The 15,657-nt window shown below is 49.2% G+C and overlaps 1 pseudogene; it reads right to left on the bottom strand.

Annotated features, from left to right (window-relative positions):
• Positions 1–10,652: 10,652 nt before the first annotated feature.
• LOC134612209 (serine/threonine-protein phosphatase PGAM5, mitochondrial-like) lies at positions 10,653–15,034 on the bottom strand (annotated as a pseudogene).
• Positions 15,035–15,657: the final 623 nt, after the last annotated feature.

Raw genomic sequence — 15,657 nt, 5'->3', positions numbered from 1 at the left:
TGCCGTGGTGCCATGGAAGGTGCTGCCTGATCCCTGGTGGTCCTAGTGGTGAGAGTGAACTCTAGTCTGCAGGCTAGAGTTCACTCTCGCGAGATATCAGCGTTGCCGCGGTTCAGACCTCGTGAGAGGACCTGGCGGAGCTGCTGGCTAGAGCTCCGCTGGTCCTCTCCTCCCCCCCACACTCCTCAGCCGGCAGCCGCCTGTAACAGTGCCTGTGGGCCGGTGAGGGAGATCTTTGATCTCCCCACCGGCCCATGGAGGTACACAGCAGGGCTTGCGCTCGGATAGCGCTGACCCTGCAGGGGCTGGCATGATCTCCCCTGCTGGCCTCGGCCCCACGGCCATCGCGGTCCACCGGGCATTTGCCCGGTGTGCCCGATGGCCAGTCCGGGCCTGGTCCGGGGTGAGTGTAGGTTGCCGGATGATAAGTTGCTGGCGCTCCGGCAGGCAGTGGCAGAGGTGCAGGGGCCCAAGAAGGTTACCTTGCAGGCAGTTCAGTCATTGGTGGGCTGGCGGAATTTTGCGTGCCGGATTATTCCCAAGGGGCGGGTTTTTAACAGGTTCCTGTCCAAAGCTACTAGCGGGGTTGCTTCCCCCCATCATTTTGTGCGGGTGTTGGCCTACATGAAGGCCGATTTGGATGTCTGGGCGTTTTTTCTTCGGGATTTTAATGGTCGGGTCTACTTTCGGGAACTGTAACTGCTCACGGATGCATTGGGGAGTCTTGGATTCAGGGCATTATTTTGAGGCACGTTGGTGCGTGGAGCCATGGCCGGAGGAGTGGAGGGCCAGCTCCCTCATTCGCAATTTTGCGTTTTTGGAGTTCTTCCCGTTGGTGGTGGCGTTACCGTTGTGGGGTCACCTGTTGCGCAACATAAAAGTTATCTTCTTTACCGACATGTCGGTGGTGGAGGCAGGTAATGGGTTGCAAGCTTCTTCTATTCCTGTCATTCGGCTGCTTCGCCACTTTGTGTTGGTTTGCATGCAGTTTATTATTGTGTTTATTATTGTGTACCTGGGCTGATTTGCTTTCTCGATTTCAGTGGGACCGATTCCAGGAGGCATCACCAGGTGCGGAGGAGGAGGAGGGAACGCGGTGTCCAGAGGATGTGTGGTGACTCGGGACCTCTTGCTTGGGGGACTCATAAAAGGGTCGCTATTGCCGTCCACCTGGGCGGCATACGTAAAGGTTTGGAATGACTGGGACGCTGCTGTGGGGTGTAGTGGGGGTCAGGTTTTGGGGGCGGAGCGTTTCGACACTTTGTTGTGGTTCCTCTGCCGGTTGTTTGCTGAGAGGGCGATCCCTTTGGCAGTTGTCCGCAATATGACGCAGTTGGCTTTCCTGTTCCTGTTCCTGTTCCTGTTACATTTTCTGGTGAGGCAAGCTATTAAGGGATTTCGGAGAGGGAGGTCGTCGCCGGATTCGCGCCGGCCGGTTTTGTTTCAAATTCTGCAGGGATTGTTGGGTACCCTCTTGGGCGTGTTTTTCGGAATATGAGGTTTTGGGAATCAGTGCGGTTCAGGTCTTATGTGAGGCCCAACCATTTAGTTTAAATATTGGTTGGGGGGGTTCTTATTTTGTTCTCTGTTAACATGTTTTTCTCCCCTAGGTTGGACCGCTTGGTAGCTGGGACACTCTTACGTGTGCTGGGTGTACAGGAGGTTCGCAGTTCGTCATCATGGTGTGCACCTGTACTTTCCACTCTCAATGGTGCAACTTAAGTGGTTTGGTTTAGTTTAAAGGAGGCTGGTTGGCAGGGGGTCTGTTCTCAGCTGTTCAGATTGATTGACGAAGGTCAGATGCCTCATGTTATTTTAATTCATGCAGGTGGGAATGATTTGGGGTTAGTTTCTCAGAGAGGCTTAATTACCGGGATGAAGAGGGATTTGGAGAGGCTAAGGCAGTTCATTCCCTGATGTGGTTGTTGTTTGGTCTGAGATGGTGCCGAGGTTGCTGTGGCAGCACGCCAGGGATCCCGGGGCAGTGGCTACGACTAGGGGGAAGGTAAATAAGCTGATGGCAGCTTATGTTAGATGGTTTGGGGGAGTTGTGGTCCGGCATAGGGATTTGGATGAGCAGCTTGCAGGGTATTATAGGCAAGATGGAGTGCACCTATCTGATGTGGGTGTTGACTTTCTGTTGTTGGGGTTTCAGTAGGGATTGCAGCGGCGTTTTTTTTTGGTGGGAGCGCTCAGGTAGTTCGAGGTGTCGAGCTCTGAGCTGTGGTGGGGGATGGATAAACAAGTTGGGGTATAGGTTATTTGTCCAGATGTAACATAGTTTAGTTCGCTAAGAACTGTTAGGTTTGGTTAGATTTTGGTTGGTTCGAGTTCATTGGTAGCTCCAAACCTGGTGTGTGTAGGGTGTATCTTGGTATACCCCTATACAGTGGAACATGGTAAATCATGCCCTTTGTGGCAATGGTTTAAGTGGTTAGATGTTATTTATGTTAATATATGTTAATATTGTTGTTTATGGGGGTCATTGTCAGAGTTGAATTGTTAAGAGTTGGGGCTGAGATGTTATGTTACATATGTTGACAATGACCTTTATTAATTTATATATTTTATTTATTAATAAAGCTGTGATAATTTTTCCAAACATAAGGTATCCTTTGGTTTTGGGGGGTTGTTTATACCGCATATGCCGAAAAGGCGACTATGCATATGTCAAAGTTTCAGTGGGTGGCGGCTCTCCACAAAAAAAAAGCAGACTGGGAACAAATTGGTTACAATCCCAGGCAGGGCTGCAATCAGAAATTTTGGGGCCCCTGACACAGCTCAAGGTCTGGTCCCACCTCTGACTCTGCCTACAGGGCCACCCCCTAGCCTGCCAAAAGGGCCACAGTGTGTATACTGAATGTAGTGTATGTTTAGTGGATGTAGAATGTGTGTAGTGGATACAGAGTGCATGTGTAATGCAGTGTGTATAGTGGATGTAGACTGTACATTTGTGTAATATAGGTAGTGTATATTAGATACAAAGTGTGTGTTTGTGTAGTTGATGTAGTGTGTGTATAGTAATTGCATAGTGTGTGTTTGTGTAGTGGATGTAGTGTGTATCTAGTGAATGCAAAGTGTTTTTGTGTGTATTAGATGCAGTGTGTGTTTTTGTGTAGTTGATGTAGTGTGTGTATAGTGAATGCAGAGTGTGTGTTTGTGTAGTGTGTAGTGAATGTAGAGTGTGTGTTTGTGTATAGGCCCCAGGGAGAGTGCGCAGCTTAGCGGACAGGGGCACATGTATGAGTGTGGGATGGATAATGCATGATTGGCTATATTCTACATGTATGAGTGTGGGATGGATGGTGCATGATTGGCTATGTGCTATGTGTGGGAGTGTGAGATGTGAGGAAGTGGGTGATGACAAAGCAGACTGACCTCAGTGCCACTTAGGAGCCGGGCCAGCAACAAGTTTCCTGTGATCCTCCTCCTCCTGTTGCTGGGCCTGTAGGATATTCCGCCTGTGGCATGGACATTGAGGCTATGTTGTCTGCCCTCAAGGCTAGTGCGGCGGCAGACAGTGGCTGGCAGCTCCGCGAGCAGTTTGGGTGCCTGCTCCAGCCACAGCCGCCTGGCGATGTGGCTCCCCCTCCCAGCACTGTGGCTCCTCCATCCCTGCCCCCTGCGGTACCCTCCCTGGGTGGCCGGTCCAGCGCGGGTCGGCGCACCCGCCCTCCGGCTTGGCTGAGCCCAACTGCCTCCCCTCGGGCCCGGTACAGGAGCCACAGCCCGGGCCCGAGGCAACAACAGGCCCGCGCGCGGGAACCACGTGGCGCGCGGCCTGCAACATCCTCGGCCGCCCCGGTCTCTCCCGCGGCTGCAAGAGGCCGGGCAGCGACCTCCCGTGTGGGCCGCCATCCTCAACGGCCATCCGGTGCTCTGGCCAGGCGTTCGACCCGGGTGGCGAGCGGGATGCCGCCCGGGGCCCCCACCTCACGGCCGGCAGTGGTGAGTAGGCCTCTGAGGGACTGCCGCCGGGTGGGGGGGGGTTTCTTCCCCGGATTCTGGGGTCCCTGGCCCTCATGGTCCCCCCCTCCCTCCCCCTCACATGTTCTCCCCCCTCCTGGGTGGTCCGCTGGGCGGGTGCCCCCCCGGGCAAATTTGGGTGTGGGGGTGTCCCCTGCGGTCCCTGGGCCTCTTGGCCCCTTCCAGCCTGTCCTCCCTCCCGTTTCTGCCCCCCTTAGTTCCGCTGGGCGGGTGTGTCCCCCCGGTCATCCATGGGGGTGGGGGTGTCCCCTGCGGTCCCTGGGCCTTTCCCCCCATCCTCCTGGCCCTGGTCCCTCTCTTTATCTCCCCTCTCCTGCTCCTTCCTTCCCTCTTTCCTTCTCTGCCTTTCTCCCCTGTGTCCTCCTCTCCACTGGCCACTGGGTCTCACCTGCCCCTGGGGTCCCCTCCCCCCCCACCTTACCTGTGTCAGCAGCCTCTTGTGCAGGGGTGTGGGCTCACGATCTCTTCACTGCTTCTTCAGGCTCTGGGTGCTGTTGCTGGATCCGTCCACCAGATGGCGTCTGGAGCTGTGGTGAATATGGACACTGCTGTTCCTGCCATGGAATCCTCTTCACAGGTTGCTGATGCTGCTCTGGTGCCGCCAGCGGGTCCTGGGGCACCGCCAGGTGAGTCACATGTTCCTGCGCTTGCTGGGGCGTCCACACTGGGTGGGTTCATATCGGGTTTGCGGGAGCTTTTTTCCCAGTGGGAGCGAGGGGCGCTAGCGCAGGGGTCCCATGGATTGGATGGTCAACTGCGTTCAGTGTGGTCTCCTCCATTGCCCCAGGCGGGTTCAGCCACGGGAGGGAGCGCGGGTTCAGTTCCTGGCGCAGTGGTTAGCGTTCATGCAACTCCGTCTCCCGTGCCCGCCTGCTCTGTGTGAGAAGGAGGAACGGGAAATGAGTAGCTCGGCATCCAACCTTGTGCAAATGTGGTCTTTCATGCTGTTGTGCCTGTTGAGGGACCCTCGTATAAAAAGGCTGAAGGAGAACGACCTGTGCTGGGTGTCCACGCTACTAGACCCCCGGTCTCTATTCTGCTCTGTGTCAGTGTGTATCATGGTCTCTGAGGACGGGGAACAGTCTCTATTCTGCTCTGTGTCAGTGTGTATCAGGGGCTTTGAGGACGGGGAACAGTCTCTATTCTGCTCTGTGTCAGTGTGTATCATGGTCTCTGAGGACGGGGAACAGTCTCTATTCTGCTCTGTGTCAGTGTGTATCAGGGGCTTTGAGGACAGGTGTCAATCCATATCTGCCAAGTGACCCTATGTAGGGGGAACAGTCCCTATTCTGCTCTGTGTGAGAAGGGGGAACGGGAAATGAGTAGCTCGGCATCCAACCTTGTGCAAATGTGGTCTTTCATGCTGTCGTGCCTGTTGAGGGACCCTCGTATAAAAAGGCTGGAGAACGACCTGTGCTGGGTGTCCACGCTACTAGACCCCCGGTCTCTATTCTGCTCTGTGTCAGTGTGTATCATGGTCTCTGAGGACGGGGAACAGTCTCTATTCTGCTCTGTGTCAGTGTGTATCAGGGGCTTTGAGCACAGGTGTCAATCCATACCTGCCAAGTGACCCTATGTAGGGGGAACAGTCTCTATTCTGCTCTGTGTCAGTGTGTATCAGGGTCTCTGAGGACTGGTATCAATCCATATGTCAAGGTGTCAATGTCATATGTCAGGTGTCAATCCATATCCATTGTGATTTAGGAATGTTAGGTGATTTTTGTCCTTTATGGATTAAAACCAGACTCTGCATCAACTGTGTAATTTTCCATGGGAGTTTTGCCATGGATCCCCCTCCGGCATGCCACAGTCAAGGTGTTAGTCCCCTTCAAACAACTTTTCCATCACTTTTGTGGCCAGAAACAGTCCCTGTGGGTTTTAAAATTCGCCTGCCCATTGAAGTCAAAAGAAAATTTTGTGTTCACGACATCACTAATCAGGGGCAAGAACTAAGTGATAAAAGCTGAAGGGAGTATGCGGAGCATAGCAATCCCCAGTGTGATATAGCAGTTCCCTCCAATAACGAGACAAGGCTACGTATTGAGGGTCAAGAAGAACTCTGGTTTAATTACACACACTCTGCTTTTATGCAATTCTCCCCTGCAAGGGAGACGCCCACATCCAATTAAACATTACCCACTCACACAATGGTTTCCTCCCACAGATTCCCTCCCCTTAGCCTGAGAGGTAACCCAATTATAACGTACAATTTAAACATACATTTTTATAACTTTAAAACTATACATTCAATCTTCATAAAAGAAGAGTTAGCTGGAAGTCCTTTATGACCGACCGCAAGCAGTGGCGTACTAAGGGGAGAGCGGGGGGGGGTGGCCAGTGTCAAGTGTCACCCCCCATCATTACGCTGCGCACAGCCGCAGCACCTTTGCGGGCAAACACCGGCGGGACTTCCTTCTTTATGAATAGGAGGAGCGTTGCGGGCCGCGGCGTCGCGCAACGTGATGACGACGTGCGCAGCGCCGTCAGTCCGCCTTCACGGATCTTCAGCGGAAGGATCCATTTCCGGGCGGTGAGGCACCCAGTGGTCGGACTCGGCGGGCAAGCAAGGCATCATCAAAATGTAAGTATAAAATAGTTATTTTATGTCTGGGGCTGAATTAATTAAGGGGGGGTGTATTAACTAGAGGGGGGGTGTATTAATTAGAGGGGGGTGGATTAATTAAAGGGAGGGTGGATTAATTAAAGGGAGGGTGGATTAATTAAAGGGAGGGTGGATTAATTAGAGGGGGTGGATTAATTAGAGGGGGGTGAATTAAAGGGAGGGTGGATTAATTAAAGGGAGGTGGATTAATTAAGAGGGGGTGGATTAATTAGAGGGGTGGATTAGAGGGGGGTGTATTAATTAAAGAGGGGTTGTGGATTAATTAAAGAGGGGTTGTGGATTAATTAAAGGGGATGTGGATTAATTAAAGGGGGTGCAGCACGGGGGAAGTTTATTTAGAGTGGGTATGTTTAATTAAAGGGGGGTGCAGGTTTTTTTTATTAAGGGGGTTGCAGTATTTTATTTATTAAGGGAGGATGTGCACTGCAGATTTTTGTTTATTAAGGGGGTGTGCAGGGTTTTTATTAAGGGTTTGCAGGATTTTTTTTAATTAAGGGGGGTTGTGCAGGCTTTTGGTTTTTTTAAGGGGGTGTGCAGCTTTTTTTTTTTTTAATTAAGGGGGATGTGCAGGGTTTTTATGTGTAGGGAGTGCAGGGCCGTCTTTAACGCGGGGCAAACGGGGCAGCTGCCCCGGGCCCAGTTGCTCCTGGGGGGCCCAGAGCAGCTGCCCCATGGGCCCCGCGATTTGCGCAGCCCCCCTTGGACCCGGCGGTGCGGCTGCACAGAGCCGCACCGGCCCGCACGCTGAGGAGGCTCCCCGGGTGGCTCATGCACTAAGGGCCACCTGGGGAGCATGTGTGAGCAGGGGCCCGGTCTGGCGCTGTGACGCATAAACAGCGCAACCGGGCCCCTTCCTGGACGGAGAGCACAGCCGCGTGGGAGGAGAATGGCAGGGAGGGGAGTTCCAGAGGAGAACTCCCATCTGCATCAGCCTGCCACTGTACCCCAGGGAAACCACCCTCCAGGAAAAGGTAAGAACCTGGAGGGTGGCTAAATGTATGCTTGTGTGTCAGTATGTCTGTGTGTGTCAGTATGTCTGTCTGTGTATGTATGTGTGTGTGTGTATGTCAGTAGGCCTGTGTGTGTCAGTATGTCTGTCTATGTGTATATCAGTATGCCTGTGTGTGTGTCAATACTTCTGTCAGTGTATGTGTCTGTGTGTGTCAGTGTATGAGTATGTGTGTGTGTCAATACGTCTGTCAGTGTATGTGTCTGTGTGTATGTATGTATGTATGTCTGTGTGTGTGTCAGTATGTCTGCCAGTATATATTTGTGTGTCAATGTATGTGTGTGTCAGTATGTATCTGTGAATGTTTTAATGTCTGTCTGTGTGTATGTGCCAGTACGTCTGTCTATGTGTATGTCAGTATGCCTGTGTGTGTGTGTGTGTGTGTCTCAATACGTCTGTCAGTGTATGTGTCTGTGTGTGTCAGTATATCTGTCAGTGTGTGTCTTTGTGTGTGTGTGAGTCAGTGTGTATCTGTGAATGTTTTAATGTCTGTCTGTGTCTGTATGTGCCAGTACGTCTGTCAGTGTGATTGCGCATTGGGCGTAGTGGTATAGGAGGGGCAGGGCCCAGGGGGCCCAAGAAAATGCATTGCCCAGGGTCCTAATCATATTATAGACGGCCCTGAGGGAGTGTATGAAGTTTATGTGATCGAGGTGCAGGGTTTTTATGTGTAGGGAGTGTATGAAATTTATGTGATCAGTGTGCAGGGTTTTTATATGAAGGGCGAAGGGCAGGGGTTTTCTAGAAGGGGCGAGACCAGGGGCTTTGTAGAAAGGGGCAGGGGAGGAGTTTTCTAGAAGTTTCTCACCAGCCCCTTTCTACAAAAGCACTGGTCTTCCCCCTTCTACAAAAATGGCGCATTTATACAAAACCCCTGCCCTGGTCCCCTTCTACAAAACCTCTGCCCTAGCCGCTACATCTTTTGAACTCAAATCCCTTTCCTATGCTATTTCTAAGGATCCGCTCAATAAAGTGGTATGGGTGCCAGGTCCCTCTAGTTTTAACCCTGCAGCTGAAAACATGTTTCACTGAGGGTTAATCCAGCCTCTAGTTGCGCTTCCGCAATTCTCACTGTAAAACTCACCGTGAGAAGACGCTGGACGTCCATAGGAAATGCTTTCCTATGGGCAGTTTGAATGCACATGCGGCTCTTGCCGCGCATGCGCATTCGGATCTAACGTCGGCAGGGGGAGGAGAGGTCACCAGCACCAAGGGAGCCCGACATTGGAGAAAGGTAAGTGGCTAAATGGTTTTTAAGGGGTGACCTCTTCTCCCCTGCCAGCTCCCGAGCTGCGCGCACGTTCAGACAGTCCATAGGAAAGCAAAAAATTGTGGGTGTTTTCTTACATTTTTATTATTGGGGGGGGGGGTGCCACACTCAGGGTCCGCCCCGGGTGCCAAATGCTCTAGGTACGCCCCTGACCGCAAGTGCTTTTTGATGGGGAGATTTAAATGGTTGTCATGCCCTGGAGGCAGCCCTGCTGCAGAGTCCATACACACACACACACACACACCAAGCCTACCTGTTGCTGTGGGTCAGCCATCTTCTGGCCTTTGCAGCAGCATGGGCTGCTGCTTAACGGCGGCGGGGCTTTGTTTGGGGGCGGGGCCTGTGCGCCTGTCAGTGCTCTCTCCTGCATTCCCTCGGGCTGTCACAGCCTGAGGGAATAGAATCTAAAACACATGGCCAGCAGATTGCTGGCATTTGGGGCAGCACAGCATGATGTAGGGGGGGACCATAGCCCCATCTGCCCCCCCCAGTGACGCCACTGCTATTGAACTATCTGAAAACTGTTAAACTGCTGTATTGTATATTTGTTATATCTAAATATTCACTGATTGTCATGCATGTTACATTGTCACAATAAACTACATTTTTATAGTTGGTTTGTAATGTGTGAAATACAAATCCTCTAATAAAGTGTACTAAAGGGTCTATAAGCGTTAAAATAGTAAGTAGCTCTTAGCATTAAATTAAGGGGAACAGTGCCAATATATCAATTCGATAATGTTTATAATGTTAAGATCATCACCATATAAATATCCACATTGTCTAGTGGAAGGCAAGCTGGATCCCTGGTGGTTTAGTATTGTGTTCGGCACCAATATCAGATGCAGACCACTATAACAGCTCCCAGTGCTCCATCAATGACCAAGAGTACTAGGTAGCTCTTAAGTAGCTGAAGGAGGTGCAGACCACAAATGCTCCCTCAATGAAGTGAGGGGGCTCAGCCAGGTGATGTACTCCTGGTTCAAGAAGTCAGGGAGAAAGAGTTCCAGGGCCAAACAGGACCCCACCAGCCCATGTCCAAACCCTAGGTGGAAGTCTTAAGGTTAATACAGTTCTGGTGGGAAGAGTAGCCGCAGTGGTCACACAAGGTATCTGCCAAACACAAACAAGATCAGATACTCTCTTTGAGTGGCAAGTCCACATGACCCACATACAATGAAGGATGAACTTTTAGTTCAAGTTCTGAACATATGGAGCTCTCAGAACCTCTAGTACCTATGAGAAGTGTGAAGCCAGAAGCCACCAATACAATAATGAAAATAAGTAGGAAGTCATTTTATTTGCTTTTAATTATGCAGTCCTGTCAACATGCATACAAATGGGTTGTTACATTGTTTTATTATAACTGCCCCTTATATTTAAGATACAGAATTTACACTAACCAAGCCAGGTAACTTCTTTTAACTGTACTTTGTTTTGCAAGAAGCCATTTGGACTAGGCAGACAAGCTATAGCTACAGGGTCTGCAATGTCGTACAGGTGAGCAATAGGAGGTGCCAAGCCATTTGGTGAACACAAGGCATGGTAACTCAGAACATGGTGCTGCATATTCAGAAACTAGAACCTTCATCTTAGTGCAGTGATGAGAAAAAAATTATACTATCATTTGGTCCACCCATGCTGTGTGCAATATATGCATTGAAGGACTGCTTCAACTGGAGAGTGTCTAACAGAAAGGTAAGGAAGTCATGGTAACTTGTGTGTCCAACACAGAGGTCTCTAGGAGGACATCCAGCTCAGAGCTAAGCTCCCGTGAGTTTCCCCGGGGGCATAAAGCCAGCATCACCAAGCATCTTCAGTGACACATCACCATCAGGTTTTATCACCAGCTTTGTAATACTACCATGAGAGAGACAGTCGGAGCCAAGCTTCCGGTGGGAGTTGTAGTGCCCTGTAGATGAAGATATAAATGTTGTCAATACATGGAAGGCATAAGACAAGCTTGTACAATATAGGTCTTGAGAGGTTATTTTAAATGCTGTAAAGCAGGATTCCCCAAACTCTGCCCCCCCAGATGTTGCTCAACTACAACCATGGCCGGGCAAACTGCAAGGTGTGCGGTTTCTGCTCCCCAGCTTAATGAGACTGCGGCCGGAATATGACGTCAATAAGTAGCGTGCAAGGGCAGGGGGGGGAGCAGAGAAAGCACAGCTCCCCCAGTGGCCGCCATCACAGCTCCCCCTGTGGCCACCAGCACAGACAGCTGTCGCACAACCCCCAGTAATGTGTGTCTGTCAATAGTGTTTTTTTTATTCACTTTTCCCCACGCCATGCTGGTCTCCCCTCCACTGGCCCTGCCTCTATGGCTGAGCTCCTCAAGCTTGATGATCTCAGCCAATCCAATGCTTTGCCATAGGATTAGCTGCAAAAAGCTACACCAATCATCATCTCCTCATAGAGATGCATTGAATCAATGTATCTCTATGGGGAATGTTCAGTGCCTCCAGAGCGTGGAGGCCCTTAATGTAGAAACACAGGAAGCACCTCTAGTGACCGTCTGAGTGATTGTCACTTTGAAGCAATGCAAACACTGCCTTTTCTCTGAAAGGTCAGTTTTTACATTAAAAAGCCTGCAGGGACAGTACCACTACAATAAGCTGTGTGCGCGCTAGTGAGTGAGCTTGTATTTTTATGTCAATGAGATCATTTATATCAATGAGCTTGTCTGTCTGCATGCGAGTATGCTTACTGTATAATTAAACAGTTACTCTGAAAGGACCAATATTTTATATTAGAAAATAATCTCTCGACATAACCTTACATGGCGCAATAATTTATGGAGCTGGCATAGATTTATTTTCCAGGGCAGCTTTGTATCCCCAGTCCGGCCCTGACTACAACTCTTATGATTCTATGAATTAAATGGTCTGAGAATCATGGGAGTTGTAGTTCAGCAACATCTGGAGGGCTGGCGTTTACGGAAGCCTGCTGTAAAGGCTGTCAGATTAGTACATGCCATCCAATTACCACAAGATTTGATAACATTTGGATGAAAACCTGTTTAATAAGCAGCACAGTTCATTATAGTAAAAATTGCACACAATTTTACAATACTGGATTCTCATTTCAATTTTGTATAGTTGTTCTGGGTTTAGTGTACTCCATTTACTTTGTTAAATAAGGGTGTTTAAAGAAAAACTAAAAATGTAGGTTAGGAATAGAGGGCCTAGAAGATACCTGTAGTGACCACAGATGATTTAGAATGATAAGTGGAAGCAGTTTACCTGCATACAAAGTAGCGGATCACATTATCATGGCAGACTTATTTCATAACTGTCTTTTGTTTGTTCTGGATCTGCACGGTGGATGTACTTCCTGAATGCAGCCTCAATGCGTGGGCCATCTTTAAAATACCAAGATGGAGACAACGACCAGGGTTAAAAGCAGAAACAGAATGCACAACAGAAACGCTTTAAAAAAAATAGAGTCACCACTAGATATAGCTTACAGAAAGATCTGGTATCCACTTGGATTCCGCAGGAACTGGTCGGATTGGAGGTCCTTCGTGAAGCAGAATGGAGCTGCACATTTTAATATCTATAAGAAGATTAAAGAAAGCCAAACCACCAACAAAACAGTTCAATAACGGTTATTCTGCAACTATTCAAAATATGCATAGGCAGCAAGAATTGGGATTTCAGAGGTCTACATGCAGCAGCCTAATCCCACATGTGCAATAGAGGGTCCAGTAAAACCTTTCCTTCCCTTGTACACATGGCTCACCTGGTAAATTCTTACTGATGATATCAGCAGTTTCTGTGGATCTGGACAATGACGAATAAATAATGCAACTAAAGTTATTCCCTTCACTTGCAAGAAGTGCCAGACGCTGTCCTGTTAGGCTGGCCTGTTCACGCCCTGTAGAAAGAAAGACAGCATGTAGCTTGTTAAAGGAACTAGCAAGTACCATAACCACTACAGCTGTTCTGGTGCCTAGAATGCCCCACCCACTCCATGTAAGGAGTCAAACATTAGATTTTAACGTTTAAAATGCTTTAACACTGTACTAGTATATGTCCCTCCTCCCCCGAAGGCTTTCAGAATAGGTCAACACCACTGATTGGGGAAATCGCTAGCTGAAAGATGTACCTTTTCAATCAAGTTATATGAATGGGAGTCACTGATCAGCCGAGTGCATCAGCTTGTCACTGACTGACAAGGCAAGAGTCTTCTGGTTTCCAAGCTTTGAGAAACAGCAGAAAGACCGGGAAGCATAGAGCTTTGGAGTTGAAACAGACTGGAATTAAAATGTTAGAATTGTATGGGCGGGGCCTGACTGTCATGGAGGGAAGATGTGCCTGACTGAAGCTCCCTACAGATTTGTGCAGACATGGATCTAAAAGCACCCTCAATCCACTAAGCAGCAGCAAATGACCCCAAACAACTTATTGGCCATCAGCTCCCACAATAAACCGGTAATGCGGACGACAGACAATACCCGCGAGGGCATGAGACCTGGAGTGTACTGGATAGGAGCGGCGGCCGAGCTCCCAGCCTGGAGCGGCCCGGGGGCTGACTGCTACAAGCGGGTTACCCGCAACCGAGACTGGTGGAGGAGATCCCGGTCCACCCCTGGGAGCCCTCCCAGACAGGGCAGCAACGAAGGGGAAGTCGAGCGGAGGGCCAAGAGTCCTGCCAAAGAGGGCAGAGACCACGCGGCCAGATGGCTGCCATGCAACACGGCAGGGCTCACTGATCAGCCTGGAACAAATCCTGACAGACTTCTGCTCAGAGTGGAGCTCAGGTTGTGGCAGAGGACACCAACGACACCTGCCTACCCTGCCGCACAGCAGCGACCAACAGCCCTGAAAGGCGGGAAGGCGGCGGAGAGCCAAACTACCATCACAGAACGGCAAAAAAAACAAAAAAAAAGCCGCCGAAACCAAGAGCTGTTACATCAAGAACACCCTCCATTCTGAGAGCAGCCATACCCCGGCTCAATGACCCACCTCAACAACTCCCCATCATGCCCAGAGACCTATCGCATCAAATCGCCACCAAATGGACACCCATGGCGGGCTGCTGCACAGCCCAAACAAGGCATCGGATGACTCAATAAAAACGCAGCGCACCCCTGACACCCTGATCGGGAGACCTGACACGGCACACCACCACAAGTTACCGGAAATACAAGCATCGTTCTGCCGACCTGTCCAGAGACGGACTTCATCCTGAGGGACTATACAGTATTGTACTAACCTATTATATGGCACATTCCTGCAGCAGTAGCTACTGGATACTTTGACAGCCTGACAGAACAAGCTATTTACCGCTTGAAATGTACAACGTTGTGACTGCTAAATTGACAGAAACAACCCAGTTTGTTTGCATTATGTAATCACCATAACCATCGTTGCAATCTTACTGACATACCACTGTTGACGCATTACCAACCTAACTCATCAAAAGTTGTGCAGTGATTAAGCCTAATAGCGGTAACACATACTCTTGAAATAGCCTACTAATTAAGCCTGACTAATATAAAATGAGCATATTAATGCTTCTGTCCCGCATGTTTAGCAAGGAGATTGCATGAGGACTGCTTTTGGGGCACCTCACGCCTGCTTGTATCATCTATATGCACTGAAAAAAAAAAAAAACACATGTTAGAATTGTTAAACTCTTGAGAAGAGTGCCATTGACCTAGCACCATAACTTTATTTTGAAGATGTTATGGTGCCTGTATTGTCGTTTTAACCCTTAACACAATTTTAAGTATTCATTATACTACAACCCCTCAAGCTTTTAATACTCTTTACACCATTCTAACTGACATTAAAGGGAAACTCCAGTGCCAGGAAAACAATCCGTTTTCCTGGCACTGGAGGGTCCCTCTCCGTCCCACACACCAATCCCCAGTTACTGAAGGGGTGAAAACCCCTTCAGTCACTTACCTGAGGCAGCGGTGATGTCCCTCGTCACTGCCTCCTCCTCCGCGCCGCTCCTCCCTGTGATTCCGTTGGGTGAAACTGATCCCGCCCACGGAGACCTAATGCCGCGCATGCACATTAGCGCTCCCCATAGGAAAGCATTGAAAACAAATTTCAATGCTTTCCTATGGGGATTTGAGCGACGCTGGAGGTCCTCCTTTCAGACTCAGAATCAGCATGGTCATACTTTCCATGTCGGATCAGGAAGATGTGCCGGACAGCAGTAGACTTGCATTCCTGCAGCTTACACTCACGCTCCTTCTCTGTACATCCTTCCAGATGTTTCAAGTTTATTAGAGACATTGGTTCATGGTTTTAGGAAAGATAAAGTCACTCCATGTTCAATAAGTGGTAAATGAAGACCCCAAATCCCAGTTTTATCCATAGAAAAAAAAAAACTAGATTTGTGTTACTGCATTTTCTCTACTAAGGCCTTTAATTCCTCCCCACCCGATTCTGAGTTGTATGCTTCACTATTCCCTTCAATAATGCATCAGAAAGCTACATTTAAAGACCCTAATTAAGCGGAGATTTAAATACATGGTACTAAGAACTAGTAATGACCAGCTTTAGACGATAGGTGTGGGTCATTCTGAAATGTGGTGCAAACAGGGTACAGTCACCAATACAATGTGCCAAAAACAAAACTTTGTTTCCAGCTTGGCTATGCCATTTCTATTCAAATTTTGCACTTAACAGAAATTATCCCATTATTTCAATGTAGCAGCTAGGATGTTACAAACCCCAATATAGGATGCTGAGCAATCACATTGCAATGTTGGTTTTAAAGACTCGACTTCTGAGTAGGTTACTAAAA

The sequence above is a fragment of the Pelobates fuscus genome, chromosome 5 (genome assembly GCF_036172605.1).
Source record: "Pelobates fuscus isolate aPelFus1 chromosome 5, aPelFus1.pri, whole genome shotgun sequence".
Lineage (NCBI taxonomy): Eukaryota > Metazoa > Chordata > Amphibia > Anura > Pelobatidae > Pelobates > Pelobates fuscus.
Note: the sequence above shows the minus strand (reverse complement) of the source record. Positions and strands in the feature narration are given on the sequence as shown.